We start from the raw sequence: 22194 nt of genomic DNA, 5'->3' as shown, positions 1-22194 counted from the left end.
TCCTTTTAAAAGAAAGGAATCCTTTGAGTAGACATTGTGAAGTTATATCTTCTTCCTCATTGCTATGTACAGAGGTGAACTTACCCCACATGATAACTTTATCTATTTCAGACCCTTTCCCTTTAAAACAGACTTTAAAATCAGACACACAAGTTTACGTTGATATTGTGGATTTAAAAGGGGATATGTTCATAGGTATGCACAGGAACATGCCCTTTACACCATTTCCAGATTATAGCAAATTAGCTAAGAATGCACCCACTCCAACTCAGACATGTTCTAGGCAAACAGACTAAATGTATGTCAAAAGACTGTCCCATCAGAAATGTAGCAATTGCTAATTTGCTTCAAAAACAGACAGAGTTTTATCTTGAAGATTTAGCAACTGGTTTCTTATGTTACCTTAAAATTAAATCTGGGGTACTTTCTGCCTTTGTATTTGATGTTTGAAAGGAACAGCGCAGACACAAATGGGCTACTATAATGTGCAGCAACTCTGCATTTCTTTGCAAAACGTGAAAACAATTACAAAGACATAAAACATTACAAGTGCATAACATTCACAATTCTTTTTTAGCTCATGGATTTTTTTTTTTAACTAGCGCTATACAATTTTATTTCTTAATGCCGTAAGTAAGATAAAGTGATATTTTATTGGACCAACAAATACATTCAGAAGCCTTTAGACCCCTTCTTCATGTACTCATGGTTTATCCAGACCAGTTTACTATATTTTCTGTAGATACACTAACAATGGAGATTTAGGTGTTCTTGGTGCCATACATACTTTGTCCAGAAGTTAATTTCAAAGTGTAGTTTTAAAAAAACCATTAAAGAAGAGAAAACAGTAGAAGTAAGTAATTTATTTAATCCTGTGTTATTTGGAGAGCTGAAAATTTAAAATATATGGTCATGTTCACAGGTGGCAGATTAAACAATGGATATGGAGGAAAGCGTATGGAAATAATGAAAGATAAATGCTTTAAATGAATATTGGGGTAGCACAGTTGAGAAACCGAAAACTTAAATAGGGCCAAACCCAGATTTGTGCTGAACAGGTACACTGGGTAGAGAACATAATGTATTAGAAAACTGTCTTTTGTGGGAAAAAATAGGATAGAAAGCCAACCTATTGCTCAAAAGAGTGCTAGTGAGAGAGAATGGCTACTGTGATCTCCAGTGCAACATAGGCTAAGAGGTCTAGTCTAGGAATCTGATTAGGAAATGTAGCCAGCTCCTTAGCACATATGCCATGATGTCTGGCACATGCTAGATGAGGTTGAACGCATTTCCTTTTTAAAGCAGCAGCAAAGTGCACCTAGCTGTGGATTTCTCCTGCCTGCCTTAAGGCATCGTGCTGTATGTGGGTAGGTTAGTGCATGGACCGCACAGGCACTTCAGCATCATGCTGCTCCTTCCAGTTTTCTGTGTATTCCATAGGCAGAGGGACAGTATTCTGCCTTTTTTTTAAATTGTACAGCACCAGTTAAATTGATGGATAATGTAGGTTTTTGTTTAAAAAATGTCAAAACCCAATATTAATAAAAAATACGGTTGTGAAATTTTTAATTAAAAACAAAGAAAATTGTCTTTCAAATGTTTGCAGTCTGCTGTGCTCCCCACTCGAAATGTGTGGCATTGTGCTAGTGCTCCTGAAGCAGAAAATGAAACTGACAAGTCTATTTATATCATAGGAAGTGAAAAAGAAAACTAAACAACCTCCAGTTATCTAAGGTATAAGTAACACAAGCAAGGACTTTTGTTTTTTAGCCTGACACTGTCCATTAGAACTTGGGCATATGTGGCGAACATGTGGACCACAGATGTTCTTTAGAAAAGATTCATCACAATTATGCTGGTTTAACAAATATTTCAGAAAGAGCGCTTTGATTCACTTAACAAAATATTTTTTCTCATATTGTCACTTCAGTGTTTCTATACATACTAGATTGATCCTTATTTTTATTAATTGCCCATGACTAACATAACATTTCCAGTAGTTTGCTATTAACCTTTGCCCTGAAATAATACTTCTAATTCCTTATCTAAAAATAATTTGATGAATTGTAAATTGAAGCGTCTCCTTAGCTTTCCAAGGAAATGCAGTGATTTTAAGAGACTGAAATCAGATGCTTCTCACAAACTATTTAAACCTGCAGCCATAGACTGCTATTCTAACAAAAGTGTCTATTTTTCCATGTTATTCTTCATGTATTTTAAAAGGAGCAGATAGACATTTTGTTGCAACATCTGTGTGGCAATATGGAAATAACCAATTTGTTTCTTCTAAAATTACAAGGTTAAAAAAAATTTACTGGACTAATCTCTACTATGTATTTCTGAATACTTTTATAAAGCCTGATTTTATTAAGGTTTAACTGATGCGAGGGGTGAATGGGCACTAACAGAAGTTGTATGATCTAGCTTCCACAGGGGACCAAAATCACTGTACCAACATCACTTCTTTTAGACTAAAATGTCATTAATATTTTACACATTTCCAGGTTCAGTGTTCTGTACCAGATAAATGCCTCAATCACAAAATTCAACACACTGAGAAAGGATATGTGAAATGATTTTTTGATTTAATTGGGGATTGGTCCTGCTTTGAGCAGGGGATTGGACTAGATGGCCTCCTGAGGTCCCTTCCAACCCTGATATTCTATGATTCTATGATTTTTATAATATTTAGAAAAACAATTGGATGGACTTTCAAAACCATGACATCTTTTGTTTTGAATCTGTTTTTACTTGGAGCAAAACATGAACAGATGTAGTTAATGTAGCTTTTAAATTTAGAAATGAACCAACAGGGCCAAATTCTGCCCTTCTATGATAGTATAAATCTGGAGTAATTCTATTTACTTTAATCAGGTTATTTCTTATTTACACCAGTATAACTGAGGGCAGAATTTAATTCATAGTTTTTTCATGTTTTATGGCTTCTCAAAATTATAGGACTATAAGATAATAGGCAAAAGACTCACTATTCAAATCAGATCACAACTGTTCTTTAGTGCATACAAAGCACAGTGAAGAAGCAGCCTTTAAAGAATTAGGCCAATTCAATAACAGCAAGCTTAAAAAACTAAAACATCCTTGGGAACAACCTAAACTTTAAACATGTTTGCCAGGCAATATTACACTGAATATAAAGAAGGTATAAGACAAAATATAAACATTTAGCCACATGTAAATACATTTGTAGAACTTTCAGGATGTTACTACTTTTCAAACTGATAAAGTTTAATGTGACACCTTCTGTTCCAAAACCTTTGTTTCTATTCAAAATCACGCCTTTAGCTGCTATCAATCACTATGCTCTCCCTATTACTTAAAATACTAGCATGGGCCCTGGATAAGCTGAAAATGCCATGCAGATGAATTCTGAGATAATATGTTCAAACCTGTTATATACAACACAAATCCTGTAAAGTTATGTATTGTAAACCTACATTTATTGAGAACTAAAAGTCTTAAATCCATCTGCCACAAAGGAAATACTGTTATGCACTTTAGAGTAACCAAGAACCATCTGCAAAGGTCTTGCTACAGTAAGCAAAAAAATTGTTTAAAAAAAAAAAAGATGCTAAACCTAAATATTATTTAAAAAATAAGTCTTCTGACTGGCTTGCTGTTAGGATTTTATTAAAGAAACATAAGACATTAGAAAGCAGAGAAACTGCCAAAGTATTGCAGGAAAAAAGGAAAACAAACACAAAGATAACAATGACAAATGTTATAGTCCACAATACACACCACTGTATGCTTATTTTAAAGAAAAATTCAGCAGTTCTAATCTCAATAGCCCAGTGATGTATTTTTCTGAAAATTTTAATTGTACCAAATTTAAATACAAATCCTGACCCTCACCCTTACTCTCATCTCCTACTTTCTAGCAAGACAATTTCTGGTTTCCATAGCACTTTCTTTTTTGAAGAAGTTGATACAAGTCAATTCAACATGGAATAGGTAAGCACCAATTCTTATTAAAATCAAGAAGGATTGCCTTTCTGCAACCAATCAACATTTGCTATGCAAATCCCTCCAGATCTATGGCAGTGCTAGGAGGCTCACCTTATATTTGACTGTGCCAAACATAACCAGTCTAGAAGGAAAGGAATTCAGTAAAGAGCAACTAAACTTCTTTGTTTGGTAAATCTGTTAATGGTAAAAGGAATAAAATGACAAATACTTCTTACTGTATTAACTAGCAAGGAATCAAATATGTATTAAAAATATTAGCTCTAATTTGAATTCTAAATGGCAAAACATTTTATATCATGTATGCTAAGATATGAAGAAGGTTCTTTCATATATTACACGCAGGAGTATTTTGTTGCAATCTCCGGGGTAGATAGTATAAAAATATATGGTATTAGAAGAAATCAGCCTAAATAGGGAGGTATTTGATACAAAACATTTTAGTGGAAAGCATGAATTACATTTCTGCATCCAGTATGAACAAGGATTAAGTACATAATCCATTAAACAGTACTTCTAAACTCAAAAAATTCAGTATTGTAGAATAAACTACAGTAGGCATTTTGAATGAGCACATTTTCAGCAATAACTATAAAGCTAGCAATTTATCATTCAGCAAATAATTTTCTACTTTTAAAAGAATCTGTAAGTGTTACTTATGCTAATGAAGACCGTTTTTAATCTGCCCACAAACATGCTAATAGAGGGCAATTTTTTTTTATTTACAAAGCTGAAGGCACTCAAGTGTAATTTCATATCAATGTTCTATAAACTGGGTAAAATGGGCTCTTAATCGTCTGAGCCACCAAAATCCTTCACCTTTAACACAAAGGCTTAAAGACAGAACAATAGATGCAAACTGATGAACTAAACTTCTAAGACTGACTTTCTCCCTTCAAAATCATTCAACTTGCTGTACAAATCTCATCTTTGCTAAAATGGCTTTGTTCATTGCCACTGATACTTCCATTACTTTGGGAGCTATGAAGGCAGAACCCATGTATAGGAAGGAAGGAATACAGGGTGAAAAGCACTATTACAGTGAATGTATGTTTTCCTCAGGCTTTAACTTGTGAGCTCTTCATTGTGCAAGAAGGTTGCTTTTGGAAAAAGAAGTCATAATACTTTGAACAACGAGATACATAATGGTGGCAAAGGAGTACTGAAAGCATTTTAAATTATTTACTAGGTTAAAAGGGTGAAATGGTACTTTAAATACATCAAATTTCATCATCTGGGCCATTTTTTGGTGGCAAAGTGGTATTGATCTTTCCAAATGCTTAAAATTAACTATTTCCAGAAGGTCATTATTTGATTAAAGACATTAAAGTTGAGGGCAAGAAATGATGCACTTTGTCTTCTTTCCCATTCAAATAATCATGTAATTTAATCAGAACTATCCCTTCATGTCCTGTAATAAAAATGTTTGTCTTAAGATATTGTTCTTTATCTAACATATTAACCTTTAAATGTTATGAAGTTCTTAAGAATAATCTTTGCTAGAGAAGGTTCTTCCATAATGTAATGAGAGAATCCACAACATTTAAATTGATAAGGATAAATTTCCTCTGTACATTGATTAGAAAATGCATTAAACCCTTCAACTGTGATTTCACAGTGTTCAACAGAACCTAGAAATTCAGAGTTCTGAATAGCCAAATTTGTACATACAGTATTTTGAAGCAAAAATGTGCCAACTATTAAATATATTGCTCCAATGTTAATAAACATAGTAAAATGGAATTATAAACTGTAGGTAAAGTTATCTAAAAACATTTCAGTTTGCATTAATTTTGTATTTGAGAAATATGATATTCTATTTTACTAAAGAACAAGTAGTAGTCAAAATGTAAGGTTCATCACAAATTCATTTTTGGGCTGAGACCACTTAAATTTTATTTGTTACTGGGTGAAATCCTATGGGTTTATGCAGGAGGTCACATTAGATGATCACACATGTTCCCTTATGGCCTTAAAATGTATGAATCTACTTTTGGAATTTCCTGACATCTGAAAGCCTATTTCCAGATAGAAGCAGGCCTGGCTGTAGTCCTATTGATGGTTTGATTGGAAGGAGAAGTCAGACCCAGTCGTCCCATACCTAGGCTTTTCTCTGGTGTTCAGTATCTAGTTTTACTCCTCGAATAAGAGTTACCTTTCTCTGGCAACTTTGTAGTGAGCAGGAATGGGAAAAAGCTCCTTCTCTTGAGATGGCTAGTTGGCTATGCTGGAGTAAGGAACACATGCTTGTCTTGTCTGTGTTGTCAGATATCACTTTATTGAGCTTCCTCCCACACAAGATTCCATCTAAGAATTTAAGGCTCAGAGGATTTCATTTGAATAATTATCTGCTGACCAAGGTTTAAAGCCTGACCATTGAGTTAGCTGCCCTAGCTTTCATTGCCAGTCTCTTGGAATACATGGATCTACCCACCACTAACACAGTAGGGATGTTTTCTTTACTACTGACTTGAATTCACCCTGTTTTCCACTCCTCCCTAATGTTTTTTTGACAGAGGATTGGGAAATAGTTTTAGTTCTGGATGGGAGATATTTTGTATTTATCCTGCTCATCCTCTCTTTATGGGTGCATCACGTTTCTGGCTATCACCTTCTTCTCTCTAGTTTCAGACATGTTTTTGAGGGGGTCTCAGAAAGGGTTATCATTATCCAAAGCTGATAGTTTCTCTTCTTTGAAGGACTGAGCTAGAGCTCATGGAAGGAGAATTTGGAGGGATTTTTACTTTTGCCCTTTGGGGGATGGTAGGTGTCCCATCAGAGGACAGGTCACTTTTCTTGCATTTTGGGGGGCTTAGACCAGGAGCTGGGGGCAGACGGAGGTGCATCTGTGTACTTTTTATTCTCCAAACTAAATTGAGAGGAAGTGCAGATGAAATTCAAGAAACTGGGATGGCACACTGGAATTTCTATCTATAGAGATGATTTGTACTAAAGGAAAGGGGGACTTTTGGACCTAGCCTTGGAGACTCCTACTTGGTGAAGATGTTAATGTTTGCAGTCTTGAGAGCGGAAGAAAACAGACCTTCCCTTGTGGAGGTATCTCTGGAGCAGTCCTAGCTAGGGTAGGGGGATAGAGAAGCCACAATAAGCTGTAAGCACTGCAAACCTCTTCCCTTGGCAAAGTGGAAGTCCATGAGTTGCAAGCCATCATGACAGAGCTCCCCTCCTGTGTCTCCTTAGAAGGTCTCCTCATAGACACTGCACATCTTGACTTTGGTTTGCTCCATTTGGCCTGCTCTAATAATTGGGGAACTAGAAGAGGAGCCTGGCCAGTAGTTTGAAAAATAAAGCCCCTGAAACTTTGGCTCCTAGGAAAAAAGCATAGCAAAGATGATTTTGCTTGCTGTCACCCCCATTCAGCTTTAGAAGACAGACAAGGTGCAAGAGGCAGAAAAATCTGCAGTGAGGGCAGAAGGGGTGGGACCAAGTCCTGGAAACTCATGGACAAGCTTAAACTAGTATAGCACTTAAGGAAATTTAATGTAACCAAAGTACCTCAGTTGGGGAGTGTGGTCAGTATCCAGAAATCCTCTATATGAAAACAGGAAAATGTGGCTGCACAAGTACAGAACTAGTAACACAAAGGGTTCATAGTTTTAAAAAATGGATTAAAACCAGTTTTCTTCCAACTTGGCTTTTTGTTTAAATGTCTCAATGAGATCTAAAAAACAAACCAAGTTTGAAGTTTCTAGGATCTTCAGTATATGAGTTATCCAAATTTGAACTACACCTCTACCCCGATATAACACGACCCGATATAACACGAATTCGGATATAACGAGGTAAAGCAGCGCTCCGGGGGGGGGCGGGAGGGGGAGGGGACTTGCGTGCTCCGGCGGATCAAAGCAAGTTTAATATAACGTGGTTTCACCTATAACGCGGTAAGATTTTTTGGCTCCCGAGGACAGCGTTATATCGGGGTAGAGGTGTACTATATTTTAGTTATCTATTCGCTCGTACTATATATTACTCTGTCTGTACAGTCTCTCCCTTCTTCATACATTTGCAGCACTTGTTCCAGCACTGAATTTTCCAATTAGAACTGTACACCCAATTTTTTTTTTTTTTGCAATGCAAGCCTGTTGGAAAATGATAGGTTATAGCTCATGTTTTAGGCCTTTGTGGAAACAAATACATTTCACCTGTTGTTCAGGATGGTTTACAAAGTTTGTTTAATGTAAAAAAGCATATATATGATCTTGCTGACTGTCTGTTTATTTGCATTATGAACCCACTACAGCCACATCCTCCCTACACTATACTATACTTCTGGGCCACTTTTAATAGTATGTGTGGATAGGAGATGAGAATCCTCTTAGGGAGCATATCATATTGTCCTGGTCCCTTTTACAGGGGGATGCATTGTAAAGGCTGTCAAAGTTCTGTGTGAATTTGAATTGGATTTTTTTTTAGCTCTTATAAGAATAGATGAATAGGCATAAAATGCTTTCCAGAGAAACTAAGGTCTATTACATGAAGGGCAATGGGCTACTTGATTTTTGGAAAATGGAAATAGGCAAAAAGCTTTCATGACCAAAGTTTCCTAATACTGCACTAGCATGGTTTTACCAGTTGGAGCCTTTTTAATGAGTTTATCATTGTCTTTTCAAAGAGTTTATGAAATTGGTTTTTGTGTGTCTGCAAAATTCACCATTTATTCATTTCTGACCCATCAGCACTGCTGTTCTGTCATTCAGTAAATAGAGATTGCTCTTCAGTATATTATATGACCTCTATTGATCTAGCTGAACAAGAACTTCACGCTTCCTCTTGAGGGTAGGCCTTCAATATAGCAGGGATGAGAGGTGTCACCACAAAGACCATCTTACAAATACAATTTTAATAGAGATAACCTGAGGGTTTCTTCTCTGCTCTTTAGACTTTCTTCAGTCCAAAAGAGGACTAAAGCTGTTTCTTTATTGCATAAGCTGACTGATTCCTTTGCATCAGCTATTGGGATTTCCCCAACCCTAAATCAGGAAATTTGAAACTGCTCGTATGAAAGTGTTAATGGCAGCTATGCACATATTTTACAGTTTAACTGAATCGCTAGAACACTGATTGGTTACTTATTCATTATTAACTCCTCAGTTGCACCAATCCACAGTTTTCATGTTTTAGGATTTTTTTTTTTAAATGATTACGCCGGATAGTTCTGTCAAAAAGGCTGGTTTCTTTATTTACTATATTGGCTTTTGTTGCCAGAGGATCAGCAAAAAGGGTGAGCCTGGATGTGATCAGCTGTGATTAAATAAATAAATAAATAAATCTGTAGCTGTCAGTACAACAGATGGGAATTAGTATAAAAGAACTTATAGGGCTTGTCGAAAAAGAGGTAAACTTCAAAGATAAGGGATTCATTTTTTTCAGCTAGGGAAGGATGAAGAAATTGATGTTCCTGTTTCCTGAGGTATCATATTTAATCCATTAACCAGTCACATCATCTTGCAGTTCTAATCTGTTACTGCACCCTCCCTTTGATGTGAAAAAAAAACCCAACAGCTAATCGTGGTACATAATGGTATTCTGTGTACACTTTTTCCTGGTATACTTCAAAACAAAAATTTCCTCTCCAATCCCACGTGTGTATATTTAACACTGGTCCATCAGAAACTTACAAAAATGCCACCAACTTCAATTCATATTTGTATGTTTTTTAAATAAAAAAATATATTTTTTAACAAAATAAGGATATGGAATATTAAAAAAAAGTAGAAAATTCATTTACAGCCAGCAGGTGAGGAAGAAAAGAAACAAACTGCATATAATTAGCTAGCTGGCTATTGTCCTGATCCTGCAAGCTGCTTTGTGCTGGCAGACCCCTGTACTTACTTGGATCCATGATGAAATTGGGGGGGCTCCACCAGGGGCAAGGATCCAGCCTCCTGGAGCAGGATCAAGGCCTAAAACTGTACCAGATATATACACTCCATGTACACATGGACTTATGGGAGCAAAAATTCTGTGCCTAACTAAAAATGTAATTATTCAACTCGTTTTGTACTCAGCTAAAAAAGTAATCTAAATTAAGAGCTGCCCCCAAACTTAGTTCCCTATCTCTCAGCCTCCTCCACTTTTCTTTTCCATCTTCCAACTATATTTTTCTTCCCTTCAATACAAATAGCAATGATAGGCACAAGCCCTAATCAAAAATATAATAAGCATTCTTTTGCAAATCTTATATAAAATGCAACTATATTCATATGTAAAAAAAGAAAAAAAGAAAAAATAATAATGGATTGTAAAAAAAAAAGTGATGCTTTATTCTCCTTTCTTTTCCATCATTCTTTCTTGCACACATACAATAAAAATGGCACTAGACAAAAATGTGTTTAAAAATCAAAACAAGAAAAAACAAACTGCCAATTAGTTAATAAAGTCAGTTTTAATCTGGTACATTACCCTTTACAGTGTAGGGCTATAAAATGGGTCACTGGGTTTCACAGAGGGTGACTGGAAAATACAACCCCACATCCCTTACACATACTGAAGAGACATTACTTGTAAATAGGCCTGATTTCACTGCAATAGCATGGCTTCCCTCCATATAACTGAAAAAACTACCAATATGCTTAGTAGCCCCTATATTTATTTTTTAAATGTGCAATGAATTTTTTCTTTGGCTGCTATACGTATGGTTGAGTTAAGCAGGAGTCTTTAACAGAAGGGGTCTGGCAATTTTTTCAAACCTTTTTACCACTAACAACTTACAAGCTAACAGCAAATGTTTATTATTAAGTTACTTATAGAGGTTGAACATTTGCTTCTTTGGTAAGGCCTTTGGTAAACAGACCTTGGGGACAGAAAAGCCACTTTCAGAATAAGTCACATGTTCTTCTTAAAAAACAAACCAAAAAAACCCCAAAAAAACCCAAAACAAAACCCTAAAACGAAAAAAGGTTCATAATCCTTCTTTCTAGAAATTCATTCTTTTCTCATAGAAAAATGAACTACAAATTGAAGAATGAGTCCAGCTCCCTACAATTTTCAAAAACATTTTTAACCACAACATTCAATTTGACTGGAATCATTTTCCAGTAAGTTATATCACCCACAAAAAGTGCATATCCCAAAACGTATTTCCATTCCTCACTTGCCATATTTTTGACTCAAGTCTCAATTTTTTAAAAGCTCCATATATGCATTCTTAAATTAGACATTTAAATATTCCTGAACAAATTCCTTCCATATTCCCTTTTGGAACAAGGTATATTCAGTGGTTTTCAGTTTCTGAATAAATGGCACTTAATGCAATTAAAATATGACAACTCCACAGTTAAGATGATGAGCGTAAAAGTTGGAAGAAAGAAAACGTATCTCCAACTTCTCCTCCAGGTTCTGCTGATACAGAAATTTTACTACAGCCAAGGTCAGATAACTTAGCAATGCCAATTGTCTCAAGTCCCCTTAGAACCTCTTTAAAATGCACATCTTAGGAGATGGTGAAGCACCAAACAGATGAGAAGGCGACAGTGATGAGAACATATCCTACATATGACAAGGAAAAGGCCCCTGCTTATCACATGGTGCTTGGGAGAGTGGTAAGCTGGGTCAAAAGTGAAATAAGGGGAACAGTCTGTTCTCCTTCCTCCTGACTGGCCAATGCAGGGAAAGCCTGTGGGAACTGTTGCCCAATGTTTTCAAGTACTTTGCTTCTGTTTTGTGAACTCTAATACAAGCCTGGAGGAAAGGCCCTTAAAAAGACTAATGCTTGGATCTTTATTTCCCTTCCCTAGCTAATGAAACTGCCTACCAGCTCACACCATCACTTCTGGATGTCTTCACAAATGCATCTTCTCTAAGATTTCCTCCACTGAGTCACTCATCTGGTGGTAATAAACCAGGTAAGTTTTGTTCCTTATATTTATTTCCACCCAATGGCATTTATTTGGAGTTTCATGCGAAAGTGAATAGCTCCAGTGATGTCTGGTAATAAATCTTAAAATCACGAGCAGCTAGGTGCCACCTGAAACCTAACAAGGTGAATCTCTTTTCTTAGGTCAATTCCCCTCTCATATTTAAGCAGGGTAGCAAATCATTAATTAAAGGTGAACCAAAAATTAAGTTACATTTGAGCCTTTCACAGCCTGCTTGTTTTTGTATAGTTGGAGAAAGTTCCGGTATTTACAAAACTCCCCATTACACACCAGAGACATTAATATCCTGATTCAATAAGATACTCAAGCATGTGCCTAACTCTAAGGATGTGAATAATGACACTGAAGTTACTGATGTTTAAATACCTTGCTGAATTGGAGCCTAAAGCTTTAGAGAATTCTACTGAGGATCATTTAAGGTCCCATCGATTTTTATTTGCCTCTCAAATACCACCCTGATGTAACTGAGAAGTGAGAGAACATTATACTATATAGAATAAAGATGAGTTGATCACTGAATATCAATTTGGATAAATATTTGTGAACTGGGATTCCCCCCACACCTGCTGTGTCACTCATATTAGTCTATCCATTGGAACAGTTTGGATATGCTATATCCAAATTCTGAAATATGGGCAAGTTAAATTTGGATGATAGCAAAATATGCAATATGAAAATCTATTTAATTTAATTCAATTGAATTCAGAAAAACAAAATTTTGTCTCCTTTCTCATTATGACTAAGAATCCTACAATATTCTTTTCAGCGCTAACAGTTTTTAGCTATACAGCTTATAAAAGACAGGAAATACAGATCTATACTCTCCAACCTCTGTTCACTTTAATTTGGATCTGTCAATCCTCTATTAAATTGCTTCTCAAACTGCCATTAAAAAGGCCCAGCAAACATATGATCACTTTCACAGAAATTCCTTCTTTGTATTAATATACTTGTACAATCAAATTTCTCAGTCTCAGAAATAAATGTCTCCCTGATCACTATTTTCCCCTCAAACAGTATAGAAAACAACAAGAGTTGGACAAATGCTCAGTACTTAGTCTAGCCCATTTCCAGGCATGATTGATTAGGATCACTAACTCCTTAACTTCTTTGCAGAATTTTTAACTGTATCTGCATCTGACCTCAGTGTACCATTAATACTATCTCACGAAGGCTTTTTCTGTTTTTTACCTCTTCCTATTACAATAATATACTCTCCACTTATTAACCTCTTTTTTTCACGTCTACTACATGAAGGCCAAAAATCATTGATGCATGGTCAAAAAGGAGGTAATGAAACGGAGTGATCCAGAACACGGATCCTCTTTCTGAAGTGAAGTGGCAGATTGCTCTGTCTTCCTTCTCACCTCTGATATGGATGCAGCACCAACCTGTCCGATTATAAAATCAGCCATGCCTCTGACTAGGGCTGTTCTCTCTCTACTGCCCTATGCATGTGTATCTAGCAGAATAGTAAGCAGAATGCCAATCGGAGGCATTTTAGGAGGAGAGCTTCTACCCTGCTGAAATGGGGGAAGATTGTGTGAGTGCCTGCTAGAGTAGACGATGCTTGTACAAAAGGAGTGTGTGTATGCACCTCGGGTGGGGTGACTATTTTACAGGCAGGTTTGTGCATAGAGGTGGCAACAGGGGATCAGAGAGAGAGATGGAAAGAGAGTTGGTGGTAAGGGTGTGTGTGGAAGAGAAACAGGGGAACATAGTAATGTGAAGAGGCAAGGGAGGGATAAAAGGACAGACATAACCAGGGGAATTAGTCAAGGATGACAACAGGGAAACAAAACAGAAGGTGAGGATGCAGAAAACAGGAAGAGATTAAGAAAATCCATCCTGCCAGAAACAGCACCTCTTGTCAGACAGCAGGTGCTGCCTCGGGAAGAACTGATTTACGCATCTGGAAGTGTAGGAGCCAAAACACTTTCCCTAAATAGGAAAAAATTAAAAATAAAGCAACTGAAAAAAAGAGGGGGAAAGGGGGTCACCCTCATTTTTTGGCATTAAGAGACTTCCAGATAGCATTATATTTTTCATATATTTTCTGAGAATGAGAGGAGGAGCTCTGGACCTTTTGTAGAAACCTTAAACAATTCCATTTCTTTCCTGGTTATCTCTTCTCAGCTGAATCCTTCCTTACCCTCCCCTTTGCCCCACCACCAACTGAATTCTGAATTAGCTATACGGCCAGAACCTCCAATAGTTCTTCGCTGGGGCTCTTCTGATGGATCCACTGGGCCAGATTCTTCATTGGTACAGCCATTCTACACCACCTTCCTTGGGGGATTCTAGTGAGAGAGCTGGCAGATCCAGCCCTATGAGGATCATCCCACAGCTAAGGGATCCTCCAGTGACATAAGCCAGCTTACAAGCTCCTTTGTCACTGCCCTTTCTTGCTATCAAGATGGGGAGCATGGCTGAAGAAAGGGGACATCGCTGAGACACCCACTGATTCCTAGCTGTAGTTTCAGCCCTCCTGCTGCCATGAACAGCCTATATACATTAGAGCAGCCCTCCAGTTGTTCTATCTCAGCACAGAAGGACTTGCCATGCATACAGTGCCCAGTGTTATGTGCAACTTGGCTGGCCCCAAGATTCTGGCTCATTGTGCCTCCAAGAAGTTCTCCTCCTACACCCACTTATTTGGCTCATTTTGAATATTTTACTATTCGTACACAGCTCCCACACTACCAAAATAACCACTCTACCACTAAATGACTGACAAAGGATATAGCATAAATTAATCTTCAATTCAGGACAAATGTTCACCTAACTTAGAAGCAGTGTCTAAATGAGAATAGACTCCATGCAGATTGTATTGTGTATAATACTGCTCACCTTAGGAGAGCATGCCCATACATCTACCAGTCACAACTACCCAACGAGCCTACTCAATTCCACTCCTGTCCATTACATATTTTTCTTGTTATAAGAATTGTTTCAACCCTTATAAATAAAATCTTCTCAAAATTACTTAACAGGACCCCTGAATGGAAAAAAATAGCCAACGAAGTGATCTAGTTGTAAGTAGACAGTTTAAAACTAATCTAACAATGAGGAAAACTTTAACTATGTCAGGTTGAAAACATTGACTGGAAAATTTGTTTGACAAAAAAATCTGCACTGTCTTTGATTTCCTTGAAAATATTTGAGTTTTTTCCATCTGATACTTGATTTTTTTTCCTTTTGGCAGTTTTTGGCAAAAAAAAAAAATTATTATGTTCCCAGTTGCCAATGAACAACATTTTATTTTTTTGCATTTTTGGATAAAAATTAGAATTTTATTTTTATCAAAATTGTGTTGGGGGGGGGCGGGGGGAATTGCTTTCTGACCAGCTCTATTTTTAACCCACCTCAAAATCAAAACTCCAAATTTCCTAGCACATCATTTTAAAAACAGCACGTTAGTCTGACTTTTTTTTTTAAGTGAGCAGAGATAAAAAGTAAGAAAAAGAATGAGAGATGAAAAGCAGTGCAGGCATATTCTTGTTTCATTTTGTGTGTAAGCAAGGAGGATTTCCAATAAAAGTCCTGAGCAAATGACCTTCAGTAAAACAATCTTGAAAAATTAGACAATGTCTGTTTTCCTATACAGACTTTGATTTCATCTTCTTTACAGTGAAAACCACACCTTAAAAGAAAAGGGGGAGGGAAGGAAACAACAACAAAAAAAGGCCTGAAATTTTAGTTACACCACATGTGGTTTTCATTTGTGAAAAATGAACAAGCTGTTTGTGGTTAAACTGTCTAATCTGCTGTTATCAATCTAGCGCTGCATTCAAGATTTACAGGATACATCAGCTTCTGTGCCACATTAGCTGTAAAAGGGAGAGGGGTGGGAGGAAAAAGGAGGAGGAGAGAGTTTATCCTGAGGAATAATATTTCCAATGCAGCCACACTCACACTACATCTGGTTGTGCTGGTAGCGGCAGTTAAATTGAAATATTTCACAGCGTGTGTCAGAAACATGCAGAATGGTAATTATGACAGATCTGATTAAGCCTGAGTGCCACTAGCTCCCTGGCCAGCTCCGGTTGTGCAGGTGTGACCTTGTGCGTGCCTGCGTGTGTAAATAAAATTAATTACAAGCAAGAGGGCGAAGGCTTCAGTGACATCACAAAGCGGAGAAACTCCCAAGGGGGAGACCTAATGGAATATTTTCCCTCAGTCTAATAATACAGTTCATATTGACTTGAGGTAATTAGTGGGATCATTAAAGCAGTTTTCCCGGCGTATTTGGCTGCCTGATCAGATTAGTGAAAATGTTCTTCAGAACAAGCCCTGTGTGGTCTGCCAAAGGAGGAGGAAATAAAAAGCAACAAAGCATATTTTAGAATGATAAGCAGTGCTGGACTTTCAGTCCTGCAAAATGCTGTACTGATCTCTGGAGTCTAGAAATCCTACTGTCTTGACCATTTCAATTCTTCCATACAACTTGCACATGCTCCTGCTTCATATGGGCTAATTTCCACAAACATCTTCACTGTTGAAAACTGGATAAAGGGCATCTTCACTGATAGTTTTAAAATGACTAGATTCAATAATTGGGGGGGGGGGGGAGGGGGACCACGATAAACAACAAACAAAAACAAAGCTTGATAAAAAATAAATTACATTGGTTTCAAAATTTGTAACATTTTCATGTCATAATAGGCTTAGCATAGCAAAAAAAGTTTAAAATGGAAGACCTATTTTTTTAACTGAACATAGAACCCTGATCAAGAAATGGACCATTTGTTTAAAAACACTCTATTGAGCATGCTCTATCTTGCAAATGGAATATGCCAAGCTCTGTCACAGATGGCAGGCTTTGACAGTTCCCATCCGTAGCGTCGATACTCGACAGTTCAGCACAAGATCAGTGACATTCTGTCTCATTAGAGCCACGCTAATTATCACAGCTAGTTTCAGGGGAAACCATGTGTTGCAATGGTCAATTTGAAGGAGTCTGTGCATCAACAAACTGGTAATAAGGATCAGACACCTTATTATATGACAGCATGCTGCCTATGATCTGATTTACTGAATCAGAGGTACTGAGGCAACAGTGAAGCCTGATGGGTTGTGGAACAGCGTGTACACAATGCATGTCTAAAACATGCTTATAAAAAAGGAATTACACAGAATTATTATACATAAAGATTCCAAAACTGTGAAGTCATAATAATTAAGACTTTTTTCCTTTATCATGGAACCCTACTGAGATAGTTAAAATACTGTCAATTGACCTGATTATCTGTAGTCAAATAAAATCAATTACTAAAAATGAGAACTGTAAAATTATGGACTATGCTAAGCTATATTTCATCTGATACTTTGGTTTCTTCAATTGCAATAAATATGATGAACATTTCAGTGTCAGGCAACACTGCTCAATTTTTGGATATGACTTTAGATTTTGCAAAATGTTGTTCACACATGACAATTTCTCTGTATATATTCACAGACCTAAATTCTAATTTTCAGACAAGGATTTCCCCCGCCCAGGACAGAGTCATTCAACTAGCCATTGTGCTTTGCTTTTGTTATTTTCATGCCAGTCTGCAAAAGGCTAATGGAGAGCTTTATCCTGCTGGGTGCACCTCCACTGGAGAGCACCTCCAGTCAGGTACTGAGTGCCCTCAACTCCCACGGATCTCTATGGATCTCTTGCAGGACCTGGCTATGAAGGAGTTAAAGATTAACTTAGGAATAATGTATGACAGGTGTGCAACCCATTCCTCTAGAGAAGCTCTCCTTAGATCTTGTACACAATGTTTTTTTGAAACTGGTGCAGATACTTTAAATTGGTTCAGGCTAATATATTCGGATATACAGTGGGATAGCTATTTTATAACACTATTTAAAATGCTTATTGCCTCATCCACACTGGACAGGTTTGTGTCGTTAACCTGAATCAGCTGTAAGCCACGTGTACAAGTTCAGAAAACAGTTTTAGCCTGTGCATAGATAAGGGCAGAGTCTTTTCATCTTCTTTATTTGTTGGAGGTATTGAGTGATCCATAAAGATCTGTGGAGTGGTTAATCTAGTCCTTGTATATCATACTGAAATGCTTTCCATTCTCACTTTATACATTTTCTTTGACATAAAAAATGTCCAGTGTTGTTTGGTTCATTTTATTTATAAAGCTTTTCTAGGGCAATCAGCACCACAGTATCAGAGCACCTCAAACATTAAGGAGTTTATCCTCACAATATCTCTGTGATTATTATCCCCATTTTACAGATGGGAATTGAAGCACTGTTACATCAAATGACTTGCCCAAGGTCACAGAAACACCCTGTGCTACAGCCAGGAACAGAACCAAAAACCCAGTTTAAAAGACAGTCAAGTTATTGCCCCATTTTGCTATTGCCTGCAGTCTCTCCAGAAATGTTTTTTTAAAAGACCAGTCATTTCATGAAGTGCTTTACTCTTACTTCCGAGAGGAAACATAGTGAAAGTTAGAGAATATAGGCAGAGGAAAAGTCTTGAGGACTTTTAGTACTTTCTTTTGCTTCTGCTGTCAAACATGGAAATTTCACTCTCCACGACCTCTTTTAGAAAGAACCCTATGACTTGCAATGTGATATTTTGTGAAAAACAAATTGGCATTATCTGCCAAGTTTCACAGTTTCACTGAACGACACACGGTTTTTTGGAGCAATTCTTGATCCCAGACAGAAGCCAATCACTCTTTCCCCCCTCCATTCCTGTTGACACCTGATCCTGTCCTGACTCCTGCTGCTCATGGCAAGACTACAACTGTCAGAGAAACCACAGTAGGGCAGTCCAAAAAAAAGGAGACACATTATATGAGGTGTTTATACCGCTAACATTTTCTACCTATAGGAGCAAAGATTTGAATGGAACCTCGAAATGAAGAAAGATGTAACAGTACATTTTATTTTTATCTAGTGTCTTTTATATGCAGTATCCCTACACACATCATAGAAAATCCACTGTAAGCTTAAGAAGAAAAAAAGTTCTTAAGACAAGATTTCAAAACAGGAAATGACAGTCACTCTAAAGGAGACAAAGAAGAGAATAAATTCCAGATAGATGGGATATGATAATTAAAAGATCAAATCCCACTCTGGAGACTCATTGTCTGCCCAAATCAGAGACCAAGGTTTAGCTAGGCAGAATGTGAATGGTGAAGGGGTGGTGTCTCTTAATATATGCTCAGAGCCCCCTCCTCCCCTTACTCCCATATCGTAACAGGGATGTCTCCTGATGATAAAAGGTTATCTTCCTATTAGAAAGTATTCAAATAGATCATTACATATGTGGTAATGGCATTCTCTTGCCAGATCTACAATATTTAATACTTGTTCAGTGAGGGAAACTGTTTAAAAAGGACTTTCTTATTAGAGAATATAGCTTATATTTTGTGTGGGGGGAAAAAAACAGATCAAAGATATAGCATTTATAAAACTGCTGGTTAAAAAGATAAAAGTGAGATAACAAACATCAATGTTTCACTATAAATCACTAAGTTTACAACAACATTAAAATTTCCAGTAAAAGCAAGGTTTTATATATACCTGGCCTATTCTGAAAATATTTATGTCAGGAAAAGCATGGCATTTGCATGCCAAAAGCAATTTTAGTGCCATTGTTTAGCATTCCCTTCCCAAATTAACTCTTTTCAAATCCATGTGTCAAAACCTAAATTTCTATGTCTATTTCTCTTTTTACCCTATACCATGTTCTTTTATATGCATAGTTAAAAACGGAGGGAGCTCTGAGTTGTCAAAGGGAAGAAGTTGGACACTTCTGATGAAATGCCACAGCACAAAATAATCACGTTAGCAGGCAAGAATAGAATTTATAGTATGTCCTTAACCACAGATTCACCTCAACGCTTATGCATGCAAACCTATCAATTTCAAAGGGGCTAACTGCCTAACCAACTGGAATGACAAACATAGACGGACAGGAAATTAGGCAACATAGTATAACATACTGCAAAAGAAATGGGTCAAAATGATCTCTGACTATATCTGATTTTTAGAAGTACACACAGTACTCTTACTTCCATTCCAAAATTAAATCACTGAAATCAGTGCTTAACTCCCACCAATTTCAAGAGCAAGGTATTATTATTCAATGGGAGTTCCTCAAAAGGAATGCCCACAGAACATTATCTCCCCATTTATATTTATTCTTCCAGTAGTAAGGCATCATATTTAGGAAGAACTAGACAGACTAACAGCATTGAATTATGATATATTAGTCATTTACAGTAACTGAAAGCAATACTCAAAATACAGTACTCATGTTACTCAGGTTTTTCATAGTGTGTTTCCTGAATGCGAAAAACCCCCTCTGAACATGAGCTGACTTTCACCAGACTGTTTTCTTCCCCATTTCACTTCAACATGTGCAGGCTACACCTTTTCAGGCAAGCCCATGTAACACCTCAAAATACAACAAACATCATGGAGGGCTACTAATGTCTCTTTGCTGGACATACACCTTAAGTCTCAGAGCTCTCAAGGGGTTTTGTGTGGAATAAAATTAGATTTCAACATCTGCCACCATAAGAAAAGATTTCATCTCTGGCTCCCACATGAAAACATTGTAACCAATGAACAGTTACTGAACCATGTTACCTTAATGATTATTACCCAAATCAACATTTTTTTGAAACAATGAAATTGAAAATTGTGCTTTCATAATTATTTGAATCAGATTATCGTATTACAAGTTTAATAAAAATCTCAAAATGATTAAATCGGAAAAGTACTATGTAGAGTGCAAATATATTCAGGGGTTTCTTTTGTGTTTTGTTCTGACCTATTTTGGGGCTGTTTTGTTTAAATTTTAGCAAACAATGTGGTTAACCTCACAAAAAGAACACAAACAGGCATATATTGCGTGTTCAAAATGTTTCTTATATTTGCATAGTGTTTTCTAAAGCTCTGCTTTTAGATCAGATTTTATTATTGGGTAGTCTACTTAAAGTTTATTAGCCAGTCCAAACAATATAAAAAGGTAACAGTTTTTGACTTTGAAATGATATGCTTTTTTCAGTTGGTTACAATTCAAAGAAATACAGGAAAGTTGCTATGACAGAGTTCCACAATTCTAAACCATTTAGACCCTCAGTATAAATGCACTGAATATTTAAAAAAAATAATAAGGTACATTCTGAATATAATATTCACTGTTTAGATAATGCATTGATGGGTGCTAGAAAAAATTCTAAAATAAATAGAAGATATTGAAGTAAAACCTCAAAAACAAGAAAAAAAATACATCCCTCTCTACCTCCCTCCCAAATTTCTATGATCATTTAGTCTTACAAGCCAGATAGACCCATTTCTTTCAGGAGGCTTATGGACAGTTAAAAAAAAATCATCAACAAAAATCACTGTTAAGAAATGAATATCACTCCTCTAAGCAACAGCAATGATATTACTATTACCACCCTAATCTCTCCCCTGCTCCCTTACTTTCTTGCCTTAGTTTATATTATAAATTCTGCTGAACTGGGATTCAATCTTCATCTGTTTTGTAAACTGGCAGGCCCATGTATGGTCCTATATTTCCAGAGTCCCTAATACAGTACAATAGATATTTAGTTTTTACTTTAACCCTGCCTAAATATAGACTTCCTTAGTTTCTCCTTTAATAGGCACTTTGTTCTCAAGTGCTCTATTCAGCAGAAATAGATCTGCTGTCTTCTAGGCCATACAAGCCCCACAGCCTTGTGGATACCTGCTACTCAACAATCTAACCTCATGAGGAGAAAAATTAGCTTGTTGCAAAGGGCCCTCCACTAAAGAATTGTCCTTGCCTTTTTGTGGAACTGCTTGGAAAAGGAGAGGTCATGTAAAGGAGATCCTCACCACCTGTACTGAGAGTCCCTATTTCACACAGTGAAGTTACTCCAGCTTATGTACAGCGTCAAGAGGTGAGAGAAGAGAACAAGTTCGGACCTTTGGCCATTTAACACCCTCCCCCCCAACTAAATAAATATGTAACTTGCAAGTAGAATGGGAGAAGGGAAGAGTGTTCCTGCCCAGTCCAGTCCACTGGACTTTAAGTGGTATCCTGTCCTAGCTCTAAAGAGAAGAATGGAACCCAATATCCTTGGTGATACTTGAGCAATGGAGCTCCACACCAACACCACCAATCACTTTTTGTTTAGAGATGAGGGAGGATTTCGGTCTCAATAAATCTTTCTCCTTTGCATAGTGGTCAGGCAAGCTTCAGAATACAGCTATAAGCCTAGAAGCGGTATGGCTTGAGAACACATTTTAATGGAGCTATGTGTAACAGGATGACTAACAGTCAACCAACTAGGGAAGA

The 22194-nt window shown here is 36.9% G+C and overlaps 1 protein-coding gene across 1 annotated transcript in view; it reads right to left on the bottom strand.

Moving 5' to 3' along the window:
- Nucleotides 1-22194, bottom strand: part of SATB1 (SATB homeobox 1) — an 80273-nt gene that overhangs the window by 6686 nt on the left and 51393 nt on the right. The window lies entirely within an intron of this gene.

Source organism: Emys orbicularis, chromosome 2 (genome assembly GCF_028017835.1).
Source record: "Emys orbicularis isolate rEmyOrb1 chromosome 2, rEmyOrb1.hap1, whole genome shotgun sequence".
Lineage (NCBI taxonomy): Eukaryota > Metazoa > Chordata > Testudines > Emydidae > Emys > Emys orbicularis.
This window is presented reverse-complemented; position numbering and strand designations above follow the sequence as displayed.